The sequence below is a fragment of the Microcebus murinus genome, unplaced genomic scaffold, assembly GCF_040939455.1.
Source record: "Microcebus murinus isolate Inina unplaced genomic scaffold, M.murinus_Inina_mat1.0 scaf043_hap2_Mmur4.0, whole genome shotgun sequence".
Classification (NCBI taxonomy): Eukaryota; Metazoa; Chordata; class Mammalia; order Primates; family Cheirogaleidae; genus Microcebus; species Microcebus murinus.
In genome coordinates this window covers 67,124-81,946 of record NW_027438989.1, presented here as the reverse complement: position 1 = coordinate 81,946, position 14,823 = coordinate 67,124, and the positions used below count along the sequence as shown (strand labels likewise).

Here is a 14,823-nt window from a genome sequence, read left to right as displayed (position 1 = left end):
CACGTCGGATTCCGGGGCTCTCTGTCCTGCCAGAAGGCCCAGCCGGCCTGCGGGTCCTCAGAGTGGCAAAAACATCCGAAAACTGAGATTGAGGGTCCGGTGGGTGTCTGCACTTTTGTGCTGGGCACCCCAGGGAGGCCCGGGGGCTGGCTGGACAACGCGGTCTGCTGGGCTGGGGGGGGGTTTGGAGGAGCAACTGATGCCCTTTGCACTTTGGGTAGCAAGTGTCTGAGGTGTCTCTGGGCCCTGTGCCATGTGGGGGCGGGGGCGGGGGCGGGGTGGGAGGAGGAGGAGGAGGAGGAGGAGGAGGAGGAGGTGGGAAGGGCCCGGGCCTGCAGTCGTGTTCCCCGGGGTGGCACAGCATGTGGCTTCTTCCACAGGCTGCTTGGCCTGGGCTCCCTGCACCTGGGCCTTTGGAGGACTGGCCCTGTGCTTGCCAACACTTCCTGCAGGGACCCAGAGCTGGGAGGTTGCATCTCTCAGCCCTGGGTCGGGCAGAGCCCCAGCGGGCCATGCCCACAACCTCTCTCAGCAGGGGTCCCCCAGAAGGCTCCTTTGGGACCAGGATTCTCTTGCGGGTGACTCTTTAAGGTCTGGCCCCTGGATGGAGGGGCACCAGGAGTAGAGGAGCAGGAAGGGGAAGGGGGTGGCCATGCGAGGGGACACTTTCAGGCCAAGTCCCAGCTTCAGTCTGATCCTCCTGGGAACCCCGGGGTGGACATCACACCTCCTGGTTGCCCCGCTCTGAGACAAGGAGCCGGGCTTCGCATTCCCACAGCAGCCAGTCGTGGGCTGAGGACACCTGGGGCGTTGGGAACTCCCTGGCTTCTCCTTGGTTTAACATCTGGAGCTGCTTGTGAATTGTGCCGCCACACACACCCGAGTGCAGGTGTCTTCTGCACAGACTGCGGGCCTCGCTCTTCTGAATGCCGCTAGCTCGCGACCCACCCACGGGTGAACCTGGTCAGGGTACTTTCTCTCAGGGGCAGACTCTGATCCGGGCGGGCTACCGGTGTCTCTGTTTGCTCCTTTCTTTCTTCCACTTCGGGAAAGGCTTCCTTACTGGGTGTGGAAATCTCCTATGCCTTTCCTCGCCTATTCTGTCAGCTCTAAAATTCTCTTTCGGTTGCCACCCTCACAGATGGATTAGGAAACTCTTTGCGGTGCACTCATTAGTGAAATGACCTCAATGACGCTGGAATCCAATATCTAATCGCCAATTTTTAGCGAGTCCACACGCCAGGGTGGTCGGGGTCCAATGCAGCCCCGGCCAGGCCCAGGCCCCTTGGACTGGGCCACAGGAGGACACAGAGGAGGGTCCCGGCCCCCACGGTAGGTAGAGGTGCGGGCAGTTCTCCAAGGGCTTGGGTGTTTTCCAGAGAGAGGAGATGGAGGGGACTGATTTCTTCAGCGCCCCACAAACCACGCCACCCCACCCCACCCATGGGACACATCCCGAGAGAGAGAGAGAGAGAGAGAGAGAGAGAGAGACAGACGCCCCATACACTGGCTCCCCTCCCCCGTGCGCTGTGCCCCAGCCCTGGCCCGGGGGAATAGGCGGCCGCCGGGCCACAGGGTGGGGGGCGCAGCTGAAAGGGGTTGTGGGGGAGGGCCGCCCCTGGCTGGGGTCAAAGGGCGAGCGCCCCGCCCCTCCCGCCCGTGCGCAGTCAGCGGCCCCGGCGCGCTGGGGGTGGGGGGCGGGGAGGTGAAGGAGGCCAGGCGAGGAGAGGAGGGGGGCTGGAAGGGCTCCACCTTGGCGGGTCCAGCCGTGGAGGCGCATCTTGTGTGAGTGTGAGTGAGTGAGTGCGTGTGAGTGTGAGTGTGTGTGTATACAGAGACAGCCCCCAACCCCGGCCCGCCGCTCCCTGCCCGCCCCGCCCGTCACCCCCGTCCCTCGGAGCCCGCGGGACCCGGCCGGCGAACTCAACAGGCCCGACCCGGCGCGGGGCCTGGGGCGGGAGGAGGCGGCGGGGAAGCGCAGAGAGGCTCGGCTTCTTGAGCGGGGCAGGGGCGCCCTCCGCCGTCCACGGCCACACCACCCCGAACGCGCCCGATCCCGTCTGGTCTCGGAAGCTAAGCAGGGTCGGGCCTGGTTAGAACTTGGATGGGAGACCGCCCGGGAATACCGGGTGCCGTAGGCTTCTTCTTTTTTTTTTTGCCTCTGGTTCTGTCGCGTTTCTGGGAGTGCGGGGGCGGCCCGGGGTGGGGGTGACCCCCACCCTCAGCGCCCGCCGCGGTGCCTGGCGCCCCAGCCCGCACCGTGGGGCCTCCTCTTGTCCCGAGCCGTGACACCGCCGCCACGCGGCAGCATGCGTGGCTTCTGGACTGTCAGGTCTCAGACCAAAGGTCTGCTCTGTGGGAGCCGACACGCTGGAGGAAACCTTGAGAGTCTGAGAGGGGAGGGAGTTCCAGAAGAAGGCCAGGATGTCATTTTGAGGGAGTATGTGACCAGAACTCCTCCCGTTGCTTTTGGGGTTCTATGGGCTACACGTAGGAATCTTTGGTGGTGGCACCTGATGTTCGGGGATCCGGAGTCACACCCAGACCTGCTCCACAGGCCTCCTTTTACTTTTCTCTTCGGATTCATTTTTTTTTTTTTTTTTTTGAGACAGAGTCTCGGTTTGTTGCCCAGGCTAGAGTGAGTGCCGTGGCGTCAGCCTAGCTCACAGCAACTTCAAACTCCTGGGCTCGAGTGATCCTTCTGCCTCAGCCTCCCGGGTAGCTGGGACTGCAGGCATGCGCCACCATGCCCCGCTAATTTTTTATATATATATCAGTTGGCCAATTAATTTCTTTCTATTTATAGTAGAGACGGGGTCTCGCTCTTGCTCAGGCTGGTTTTGAACTCCTGACCTTGAGCAATCCGCCCGCCTCGGCCTCCCAAGAGCTAGGATTACAGGCGTGAGCCACAGCGCCCGGCCGGATTCATTATTTTTAAAAAGTGTCTCTTATCTCTATTATTGCATTTTCTTTTCTCTCTCTTTTCAAGCAGATGATGGGAGTCCAAGTATTAAGGTGACATGTGTTGCCCGTGCCCCCCTCCCCCCCCCGTGTTCTTATTCATTTACCCCTCATGTTGTTCCAGCATATTGTGGGGGCACCAATGTTAAGGACGGGTGCGTTGCCCTCTCCCAGCCTCCCCCCTCGGGTCAGAGCTTCAAGTGCGCCCATCCCCCAGTCGGTGCGTACCCACCCCATTCCTAATGGATGTGTATGCCCATCCCCTCCCCCCACCCGCCCGACACCCACCCGAAGAAGGTGATTCCTCTGTGTCCACTTAGGTGTCCATGGGTTCGTACCCATTTGCTGGTGAGCGCGAGCACGTGGTGCTCGTGTGTCCATTCTTGGGATACTTGGCTTACTGGAACGGGTTCCAGCTCTGGCCAGGAGAACCACGAGAGGTGCCCCCTCACCGCTGCTCCTCATAGCCGAATAGCACTCCGTGGTGTCCACGCGCCACATTTTATTTACCCACTCGTGGGTCGATGGGCACTCGGGTGGCTTCCAGGTCTTTGCGATTGTGACTTGTGCCCTGACACTAACCCTAACCCTTACCCAGCCCGTCTCCTCCACGGCCCCTGCCTGACTGACTCCTTCCCGCCCGGCCTATCACCTGTCACCGTCCTCTGCCCCTGCCTGACACGCTCCTCCCCGCCCGGGCCGTCACCGTCCTCGGCCCCTGCCTGACGGGGCTCCTCCGTGGCCTGGGCCTTCCAAGGGCTTGGTGTGGACGCTGGTTCCAGGACGCCCTCCCAGGAACCCGGTAGCAGGGCGGCCGCAGCGTCTCGCGCAACCCAACCGTCCGCCGGCTGGCCGCCGTCGCTAAGTGGCCTGCGGGGGACGTGCTCCCGCTGTGCCGTGGGGGCCCAGCCTGGTGTCTTCTCTGAGGCCCCGCGGCTGCCGCTCCCCGCAAGGGGATAGCCGCGGAGGTGGGGACCGCCTCCTCATGGGGACGTACACCCAGCTCTCCACGTCGGATTCCGGGGCTCTCTGTCCTGCCAGAAGGCCCAGCCGGCCTGCGGGTCCTCAGAGTGGCAAAAACATCCGAAAACTGAGATTGAGGGTCCGGTGGGTGTCTGCACTTTTGTGCTGGGCACCCCAGGGAGGCCCGGGGGCTGGCTGGACAACGCGGTCTGCTGGGCTGGGGGGGGTTTGGAGGAGCAACTGATGCCCTTTGCACTTTGGGTAGCAAGTGTCTGAGGTGTCTCTGGGCCCTGTGCCATGTGGGGGCGGGGGCGGGGGCGGGGTGGGAGGAGGAGGAGGAGGAGGAGGAGGAGGAGGAGGTGGGAAGGGCCCGGGCCTGCAGTCGTGTTCCCCGGGGTGGCACAGCATGTGGCTTCTTCCACAGGCTGCTTGGCCTGGGCTCCCTGCACCTGGGCCTTTGGAGGACTGGCCCTGTGCTTGCCAACACTTCCTGCAGGGACCCAGAGCTGGGAGGTTGCATCTCTCAGCCCTGGGTCGGGCAGAGCCCCAGCGGGCCATGCCCACAACCTCTCTCAGCAGGGGTCCCCCAGAAGGCTCCTTTGGGACCAGGATTCTCTTGCGGGTGACTCTTTAAGGTCTGGCCCCTGGATGGAGGGGCACCAGGAGTAGAGGAGCAGGAAGGGGAAGGGGGTGGCCATGCGAGGGGACACTTTCAGGCCAAGTCCCAGCTTCAGTCTGATCCTCCTGGGAACCCCGGGGTGGACATCACACCTCCTGGTTGCCCCGCTCTGAGACAAGGAGCCGGGCTTCGCATTCCCACAGCAGCCAGTCGTGGGCTGAGGACACCTGGGGCGTTGGGAACTCCCTGGCTTCTCCTTGGTTTAACATCTGGAGCTGCTTGTGAATTGTGCCGCCACACACACCCGAGTGCAGGTGTCTTCTGCACAGACTGCGGGCCTCCCTCTTCTGAATGCCGCTAGCTCGCGACCCACCCACGGGTGAACCTGGTCAGGGTACTTTCTCTCAGGGGCAGACTCTGATCCGGGCGGGCTACCGGTGTCTCTGTTTGCTCCTTTCTTTCTTCCACTTCGGGAAAGGCTTCCTTACTGGGTGTGGAAATCTCCTATGCCTTTCCTCGCCTATTCTGTCAGCTCTAAAATTCTCTTTCGGTTGCCACCCTCACAGATGGATTAGGAAACTCTTTGCGGTGCACTCATTAGTGAAATGACCTCAATGACGCTGGAATCCAATATCTAATCGCCAATTTTTAGCGAGTCCACACGCCAGGGTGGTCGGGGTCCAATGCAGCCCCGGCCAGGCCCAGGCCCCTTGGACTGGGCCACAGGAGGACACAGAGGAGGGTCCCGGTCCCCACGGTAGGTAGAGGTGCGGGCAGTTCTCCAAGGGCTTGGGTGTTTTCCAGAGGGAGGAGATGGAGGGGACTGATTTCTTCAGCGCCCCACAAACCACGCCACCCCACCCCACCCATGGGACACATCCCGAGAGAGAGAGAGAGACGCCCCATACACTGGCTCCCCTCCCCCGTGCGCTGTGCCCCAGCCCTGGCCCGGGGGAATAGGCGGCCGCCGGGCCACAGGGTGGGGGGCGCAGCTGAAAGGGGTTGTGGGGGAGGGCCGCCCCTGGCTGGGGTCAAAGGGCGAGCGCCCCGCCCCTCCCGCCCGTGCGCAGTCAGCGGCCCCGGCGCGCTGGGGGTGGGGGGCGGGGAGGTGAAGGAGGCCAGGCGAGGAGAGGAGGGGGGCTGGAAGGGCTCCACCTTGGCGGGTCCAGCCGTGGAGGCGCATCTTGTGTGAGTGTGAGTGAGTGAGTGCGTGTGAGTGTGAGTGTGTGTGTATACAGAGACAGCCCCCAACCCCGGCCCGCCGCTCCCTGCCCGCCCCGCCCGTCACCCCCGTCCCTCGGAGCCCGCGGGACCCGGCCGGCGAACTCAACAGGCCCGACCCGGCGCGGGGCCTGGGGCGGGAGGAGGCGGCGGGGAAGCGCAGAGAGGCTCGGCTTCTTGAGCGGGGCAGGGGCGCCCTCCGCCGTCCACGGCCACACCACCCCGAACGCGCCCGATCCCGTCTGGTCTCGGAAGCTAAGCAGGGTCGGGCCTGGTTAGAACTTGGATGGGAGACCGCCCGGGAATACCGGGTGCCGTAGGCTTCTTCTTTTTTTTTTTGCCTCTGGTTCTGTCGCGTTTCTGGGAGTGCGGGGGCGGCCCGGGGTGGGGGTGACCCCCACCCTCAGCGCCCGCCGCGGTGCCTGGCGCCCCAGCCCGCACCGTGGGGCCTCCTCTTGTCCCGAGCCGTGACACCGCCGCCACGCGGCAGCATGCGTGGCTTCTGGACTGTCAGGTCTCAGACCAAAGGTCTGCTCTGTGGGAGCCGACACGCTGGAGGAAACCTTGAGAGTCTGAGAGGGGAGGGAGTTCCAGAAGAAGGCCAGGATGTCATTTTGAGGGAGTATGTGACCAGAACTCCTCCCGTTGCTTTTGGGGTTCTATGGGCTACACGTAGGAATCTTTGGTGGTGGCACCTGATGTTCGGGGATCCGGAGTCACACCCAGACCTGCTCCACAGGCCTCCTTTTACTTTTCTCTTCGGATTCATTTTTTTTTTTTTTTTTTTTGAGACAGAGTCTCGGTTTGTTGCCCAGGCTAGAGTGAGTGCCGTGGCGTCAGCCTAGCTCACAGCAACTTCAAACTCCTGGGCTCGAGTGATCCTTCTGCCTCAGCCTCCCGGGTAGCTGGGACTGCAGGCATGCGCCACCATGCCCCGCTAATTTTTTATATATATATCAGTTGGCCAATTAATTTCTTTCTATTTATAGTAGAGACGGGGTCTCGCTCTTGCTCAGGCTGGTTTTGAACTCCTGACCTTGAGCAATCCGCCCGCCTCGGCCTCCCAAGAGCTAGGATTACAGGCGTGAGCCACAGCGCCCGGCCGGATTCATTATTTTTAAAAAGTGTCTCTTATCTCTATTATTGCATTTTCTTTTCTCTCTCTTTTCAAGCAGATGATGGGAGTCCAAGTATTAAGGTGACATGTGTTGCCCGTGCCCCCCTCCCCCCCCCGTGTTCTTATTCATTTACCCCTCATGTTGTTCCAGCATATTGTGGGGGCACCAATGTTAAGGACGGGTGCGTTGCCCTCTCCCAGCCTCCCCCCTCGGGTCAGAGCTTCAAGTGCGCCCATCCCCCAGTCGGTGCGTACCCACCCCATTCCTAATGGATGTGTATGCCCATCCCCTCCCCCCACCCGCCCGACACCCACCCGAAGAAGGTGATTCCTCTGTGTCCACTTAGGTGTCCATGGGTTCGTACCCATTTGCTGGTGAGCGCGAGCACGTGGTGCTCGTGTGTCCATTCTTGGGATACTTGGCTTACTGGAACGGGTTCCAGCTCTGGCCAGGAGAACCACGAGAGGTGCCCCCTCACCGCTGCTCCTCATAGCCGAATAGCACTCCGTGGTGTCCACGCGCCACATTTTATTTACCCACTCGTGGGTCGATGGGCACTCGGGTGGCTTCCAGGTCTTTGCGATTGTGACTTGTGCCCTGACACTAACCCTAACCCTTACCCAGCCCGTCTCCTCCACGGCCCCTGCCTGACTGACTCCTTCCCGCCCGGCCTATCACCTGTCACCGTCCTCTGCCCCTGCCTGACACGCTCCTCCCCGCCCGGGCCGTCACCGTCCTCGGCCCCTGCCTGACGGGGCTCCTCCGTGGCCTGGGCCTTCCAAGGGCTTGGTGTGGACGCTGGTTCCAGGACGCCCTCCCAGGAACCCGGTAGCAGGGCGGCCGCAGCGTCTCGCGCAACCCAACCGTCCGCCGGCTGGCCGCCGTCGCTAAGTGGCCTGCGGGGGACGTGCTCCCGCTGTGCCGTGGGGGCCCAGCCTGGTGTCTTCTCTGAGGCCCCGCGGCTGCCGCTCCCCGCAAGGGGATAGCCGCGGAGGTGGGGACCGCCTCCTCATGGGGACGTACACCCAGCTCTCCACGTCGGATTCCGGGGCTCTCTGTCCTGCCAGAAGGCCCAGCCGGCCTGCGGGTCCTCAGAGTGGCAAAAACATCCGAAAACTGAGATTGAGGGTCCGGTGGGTGTCTGCACTTTTGTGCTGGGCACCCCAGGGAGGCCCGTGGGCTGGCTGGACAACGCGGTCTGCTGGGCTGGGGGGGGGTTTGGAGGAGCAACTGATGCCCTTTGCACTTTGGGTAGCAAGTGTCTGAGGTGTCTCTGGGCCCTGTGCCATGTGGGGGCGGGGGCGGGGGCGGGGTGGGAGGAGGAGGAGGAGGAGGAGGAGGAGGAGGAGGAGGTGGGAAGGGCCCGGGCCTGCAGTCGTGTTCCCCGGGGTGGCACAGCATGTGGCTTCTTCCACAGGCTGCTTGGCCTGGGCTCCCTGCACCTGGGCCTTTGGAGGACTGGCCCTGTGCTTGCCAACACTTCCTGCAGGGACCCAGAGCTGGGAGGTTGCATCTCTCAGCCCTGGGTCGGGCAGAGCCCCAGCGGGCCATGCCCACAACCTCTCTCAGCAGGGGTCCCCCAGAAGGCTCCTTTGGGACCAGGATTCTCTTGCGGGTGACTCTTTAAGGTCTGGCCCCTGGATGGAGGGGCACCAGGAGTAGAGGAGCAGGAAGGGGAAGGGGGTGGCCATGCGAGGGGACACTTTCAGGCCAAGTCCCAGCTTCAGTCTGATCCTCCTGGGAACCCCGGGGTGGACATCACACCTCCTGGTTGCCCCGCTCTGAGACAAGGAGCCGGGCTTCGCATTCCCACAGCAGCCAGTCGTGGGCTGAGGACACCTGGGGCGTTGGGAACTCCCTGGCTTCTCCTTGGTTTAACATCTGGAGCTGCTTGTGAATTGTGCCGCCACACACACCCGAGTGCAGGTGTCTTCTGCACAGACTGCGGGCCTCCCTCTTCTGAATGCCGCTAGCTCGCGACCCACCCACGGGTGAACCTGGTCAGGGTACTTTCTCTCAGGGGCAGACTCTGATCCGGGCGGGCTACCGGTGTCTCTGTTTGCTCCTTTCTTTCTTCCACTTCGGGAAAGGCTTCCTTACTGGGTGTGGAAATCTCCTATGCCTTTCCTCGCCTATTCTGTCAGCTCTAAAATTCTCTTTCGGTTGCCACCCTCACAGATGGATTAGGAAACTCTTTGCGGTGCACTCATTAGTGAAATGACCTCAATGACGCTGGAATCCAATATCTAATCGCCAATTTTTAGCGAGTCCACACGCCAGGGTGGTCGGGGTCCAATGCAGCCCCGGCCAGGCCCAGGCCCCTTGGACTGGGCCACAGGAGGACACAGAGGAGGGTCCCGGTCCCCACGGTAGGTAGAGGTGCGGGCAGTTCTCCAAGGGCTTGGGTGTTTTCCAGAGGGAGGAGATGGAGGGGACTGATTTCTTCAGCGCCCCACAAACCACGCCACCCCACCCCACCCATGGGACACATCCCGAGAGAGAGAGAGAGACGCCCCATACACTGGCTCCCCTCCCCCGTGCGCTGTGCCCCAGCCCTGGCCCGGGGGAATAGGCGGCCGCCGGGCCACAGGGTGGGGGGCGCAGCTGAAAGGGGTTGTGGGGGAGGGCCGCCCCTGGCTGGGGTCAAAGGGCGAGCGCCCCGCCCCTCCCGCCCGTGCGCAGTCAGCGGCCCCGGCGCGCTGGGGGTGGGGGGCGGGGAGGTGAAGGAGGCCAGGCGAGGAGAGGAGGGGGGCTGGAAGGGCTCCACCTTGGCGGGTCCAGCCGTGGAGGCGCATCTTGTGTGAGTGTGAGTGAGTGAGTGCGTGTGAGTGTGAGTGTGTGTGTATACAGAGACAGCCCCCAACCCCGGCCCGCCGCTCCCTGCCCGCCCCGCCCGTCACCCCCGTCCCTCGGAGCCCGCGGGACCCGGCCGGCGAACTCAACAGGCCCGACCCGGCGCGGGGCCTGGGGCGGGAGGAGGCGGCGGGGAAGCGCAGAGAGGCTCGGCTTCTTGAGCGGGGCAGGGGCGCCCTCCGCCGTCCACGGCCACACCACCCCGAACGCGCCCGATCCCGTCTGGTCTCGGAAGCTAAGCAGGGTCGGGCCTGGTTAGAACTTGGATGGGAGACCGCCCGGGAATACCGGGTGCCGTAGGCTTCTTCTTTTTTTTTTTGCCTCTGGTTCTGTCGCGTTTCTGGGAGTGCGGGGGCGGCCCGGGGTGGGGGTGACCCCCACCCTCAGCGCCCGCCGCGGTGCCTGGCGCCCCAGCCCGCACCGTGGGGCCTCCTCTTGTCCCGAGCCGTGACACCGCCGCCACGCGGCAGCATGCGTGGCTTCTGGACTGTCAGGTCTCAGACCAAAGGTCTGCTCTGTGGGAGCCGACACGCTGGAGGAAACCTTGAGAGTCTGAGAGGGGAGGGAGTTCCAGAAGAAGGCCAGGATGTCATTTTGAGGGAGTATGTGACCAGAACTCCTCCCGTTGCTTTTGGGGTTCTATGGGCTACACGTAGGAATCTTTGGTGGTGGCACCTGATGTTCGGGGATCCGGAGTCACACCCAGACCTGCTCCACAGGCCTCCTTTTACTTTTCTCTTCGGATTCATTTTTTTTTTTTTTTTTTTTGAGACAGAGTCTCGGTTTGTTGCCCAGGCTAGAGTGAGTGCCGTGGCGTCAGCCTAGCTCACAGCAACTTCAAACTCCTGGGCTCGAGTGATCCTTCTGCCTCAGCCTCCCGGGTAGCTGGGACTGCAGGCATGCGCCACCATGCCCCGCTAATTTTTTATATATATATCAGTTGGCCAATTAATTTCTTTCTATTTATAGTAGAGACGGGGTCTCGCTCTTGCTCAGGCTGGTTTTGAACTCCTGACCTTGAGCAATCCGCCCGCCTCGGCCTCCCAAGAGCTAGGATTACAGGCGTGAGCCACAGCGCCCGGCCGGATTCATTATTTTTAAAAAGTGTCTCTTATCTCTATTATTGCATTTTCTTTTCTCTCTCTTTTCAAGCAGATGATGGGAGTCCAAGTATTAAGGTGACATGTGTTGCCCGTGCCCCCCTCCCCCCCCCGTGTTCTTATTCATTTACCCCTCATGTTGTTCCAGCATATTGTGGGGGCACCAATGTTAAGGACGGGTGCGTTGCCCTCTCCCAGCCTCCCCCCTCGGGTCAGAGCTTCAAGTGCGCCCATCCCCCAGTCGGTGCGTACCCACCCCATTCCTAATGGATGTGTATGCCCATCCCCTCCCCCCACCCGCCCGACACCCACCCGAAGAAGGTGATTCCTCTGTGTCCACTTAGGTGTCCATGGGTTCGTACCCATTTGCTGGTGAGCGCGAGCACGTGGTGCTCGTGTGTCCATTCTTGGGATACTTGGCTTACTGGAACGGGTTCCAGCTCTGGCCAGGAGAACCACGAGAGGTGCCCCCTCACCGCTGCTCCTCATAGCCGAATAGCACTCCGTGGTGTCCACGCGCCACATTTTATTTACCCACTCGTGGGTCGATGGGCACTCGGGTGGCTTCCAGGTCTTTGCGATTGTGACTTGTGCCCTGACACTAACCCTAACCCTTACCCAGCCCGTCTCCTCCACGGCCCCTGCCTGACTGACTCCTTCCCGCCCGGCCTATCACCTGTCACCGTCCTCTGCCCCTGCCTGACACGCTCCTCCCCGCCCGGGCCGTCACCGTCCTCGGCCCCTGCCTGACGGGGCTCCTCCGTGGCCTGGGCCTTCCAAGGGCTTGGTGTGGACGCTGGTTCCAGGACGCCCTCCCAGGAACCCGGTAGCAGGGCGGCCGCAGCGTCTCGCGCAACCCAACCGTCCGCCGGCTGGCCGCCGTCGCTAAGTGGCCTGCGGGGGACGTGCTCCCGCTGTGCCGTGGGGGCCCAGCCTGGTGTCTTCTCTGAGGCCCCGCGGCTGCCGCTCCCCGCAAGGGGATAGCCGCGGAGGTGGGGACCGCCTCCTCATGGGGACGTACACCCAGCTCTCCACGTCGGATTCCGGGGCTCTCTGTCCTGCCAGAAGGCCCAGCCGGCCTGCGGGTCCTCAGAGTGGCAAAAACATCCGAAAACTGAGATTGAGGGTCCGGTGGGTGTCTGCACTTTTGTGCTGGGCACCCCAGGGAGGCCCGTGGGCTGGCTGGACAACGCGGTCTGCTGGGCTGGGGGGGGGTTTGGAGGAGCAACTGATGCCCTTTGCACTTTGGGTAGCAAGTGTCTGAGGTGTCTCTGGGCCCTGTGCCATGTGGGGGCGGGGGCGGGGGCGGGGTGGGAGGAGGAGGAGGAGGAGGAGGAGGAGGAGGAGGTGGGAAGGGCCCGGGCCTGCAGTCGTGTTCCCCGGGGTGGCACAGCATGTGGCTTCTTCCACAGGCTGCTTGGCCTGGGCTCCCTGCACCTGGGCCTTTGGAGGACTGGCCCTGTGCTTGCCAACACTTCCTGCAGGGACCCAGAGCTGGGAGGTTGCATCTCTCAGCCCTGGGTCGGGCAGAGCCCCAGCGGGCCATGCCCACAACCTCTCTCAGCAGGGGTCCCCCAGAAGGCTCCTTTGGGACCAGGATTCTCTTGCGGGTGACTCTTTAAGGTCTGGCCCCTGGATGGAGGGGCACCAGGAGTAGAGGAGCAGGAAGGGGAAGGGGGTGGCCATGCGAGGGGACACTTTCAGGCCAAGTCCCAGCTTCAGTCTGATCCTCCTGGGAACCCCGGGGTGGACATCACACCTCCTGGTTGCCCCGCTCTGAGACAAGGAGCCGGGCTTCGCATTCCCACAGCAGCCAGTCGTGGGCTGAGGACACCTGGGGCGTTGGGAACTCCCTGGCTTCTCCTTGGTTTAACATCTGGAGCTGCTTGTGAATTGTGCCGCCACACACACCCGAGTGCAGGTGTCTTCTGCACAGACTGCGGGCCTCCCTCTTCTGAATGCCGCTAGCTCGCGACCCACCCACGGGTGAACCTGGTCAGGGTACTTTCTCTCAGGGGCAGACTCTGATCCGGGCGGGCTACCGGTGTCTCTGTTTGCTCCTTTCTTTCTTCCACTTCGGGAAAGGCTTCCTTACTGGGTGTGGAAATCTCCTATGCCTTTCCTCGCCTATTCTGTCAGCTCTAAAATTCTCTTTCGGTTGCCACCCTCACAGATGGATTAGGAAACTCTTTGCGGTGCACTCATTAGTGAAATGACCTCAATGACGCTGGAATCCAATATCTAATCGCCAATTTTTAGCGAGTCCACACGCCAGGGTGGTCGGGGTCCAATGCAGCCCCGGCCAGGCCCAGGCCCCTTGGACTGGGCCACAGGAGGACACAGAGGAGGGTCCCGGTCCCCACGGTAGGTAGAGGTGCGGGCAGTTCTCCAAGGGCTTGGGTGTTTTCCAGAGGGAGGAGATGGAGGGGACTGATTTCTTCAGCGCCCCACAAACCACGCCACCCCACCCCACCCATGGGACACATCCCGAGAGAGAGAGAGAGACGCCCCATACACTGGCTCCCCTCCCCCGTGCGCTGTGCCCCAGCCCTGGCCCGGGGGAATAGGCGGCCGCCGGGCCACAGGGTGGGGGGCGCAGCTGAAAGGGGTTGTGGGGGAGGGCCGCCCCTGGCTGGGGTCAAAGGGCGAGCGCCCCGCCCCTCCCGCCCGTGCGCAGTCAGCGGCCCCGGCGCGCTGGGGGTGGGGGGCGGGGAGGTGAAGGAGGCCAGGCGAGGAGAGGAGGGGGGCTGGAAGGGCTCCACCTTGGCGGGTCCAGCCGTGGAGGCGCATCTTGTGTGAGTGTGAGTGAGTGAGTGCGTGTGAGTGTGAGTGTGTGTGTATACAGAGACAGCCCCCAACCCCGGCCCGCCGCTCCCTGCCCGCCCCGCCCGTCACCCCCGTCCCTCGGAGCCCGCGGGACCCGGCCGGCGAACTCAACAGGCCCGACCCGGCGCGGGGCCTGGGGCGGGAGGAGGCGGCGGGGAAGCGCAGAGAGGCTCGGCTTCTTGAGCGGGGCAGGGGCGCCCTCCGCCGTCCACGGCCACACCACCCCGAACGCGCCCGATCCCGTCTGGTCTCGGAAGCTAAGCAGGGTCGGGCCTGGTTAGAACTTGGATGGGAGACCGCCCGGGAATACCGGGTGCCGTAGGCTTCTTCTTTTTTTTTTTGCCTCTGGTTCTGTCGCGTTTCTGGGAGTGCGGGGGCGGCCCGGGGTGGGGGTGACCCCCACCCTCAGCGCCCGCCGCGGTGCCTGGCGCCCCAGCCCGCACCGTGGGGCCTCCTCTTGTCCCGAGCCGTGACACCGCCGCCACGCGGCAGCATGCGTGGCTTCTGGACTGTCAGGTCTCAGACCAAAGGTCTGCTCTGTGGGAGCCGACACGCTGGAGGAAACCTTGAGAGTCTGAGAGGGGAGGGAGTTCCAGAAGAAGGCCAGGATGTCATTTTGAGGGAGTATGTGACCAGAACTCCTCCCGTTGCTTTTGGGGTTCTATGGGCTACACGTAGGAATCTTTGGTGGTGGCACCTGATGTTCGGGGATCCGGAGTCACACCCAGACCTGCTCCACAGGCCTCCTTTTACTTTTCTCTTCGGATTCATTTTTTTTTTTTTTTTTTTTGAGACAGAGTCTCGGTTTGTTGCCCAGGCTAGAGTGAGTGCCGTGGCGTCAGCCTAGCTCACAGCAACTTCAAACTCCTGGGCTCGAGTGATCCTTCTGCCTCAGCCTCCCGGGTAGCTGGGACTGCAGGCATGCGCCACCATGCCCCGCTAATTTTTTATATATATATCAGTTGGCCAATTAATTTCTTTCTATTTATAGTAGAGACGGGGTCTCGCTCTTGCTCAGGCTGGTTTTGAACTCCTGACCTTGAGCAATCCGCCCGCCTCGGCCTCCCAAGAGCTAGGATTACAGGCGTGAGCCACAGCGCCCGGCCGGATTCATTATTTTTAAAAAGTGTCTCTTATCTCTATTATTGCATTTTCTTTTCTC

At 62.6% G+C, this 14,823-nt stretch overlaps 4 pseudogenes; all 4 read left to right on the top strand.

The window, feature by feature from the left end:
* The first annotated feature begins 2,022 nt into the window (after positions 1 to 2,022).
* On the top strand, positions 2,023 to 2,141 carry LOC142868820 (uncharacterized; annotated as a pseudogene).
* A 3,827-nt stretch (positions 2,142 to 5,968) lies between these two features.
* LOC142868819 (uncharacterized) lies at positions 5,969 to 6,087 on the top strand (annotated as a pseudogene).
* Positions 6,088 to 9,919: 3,832 nt separating this feature from the next.
* On the top strand, positions 9,920 to 10,038 carry LOC142868818 (uncharacterized; annotated as a pseudogene).
* A 3,829-nt stretch (positions 10,039 to 13,867) lies between these two features.
* On the top strand, positions 13,868 to 13,986 carry LOC142868817 (uncharacterized; annotated as a pseudogene).
* The last annotated feature ends 837 nt before the right edge of the window (positions 13,987 to 14,823 follow it).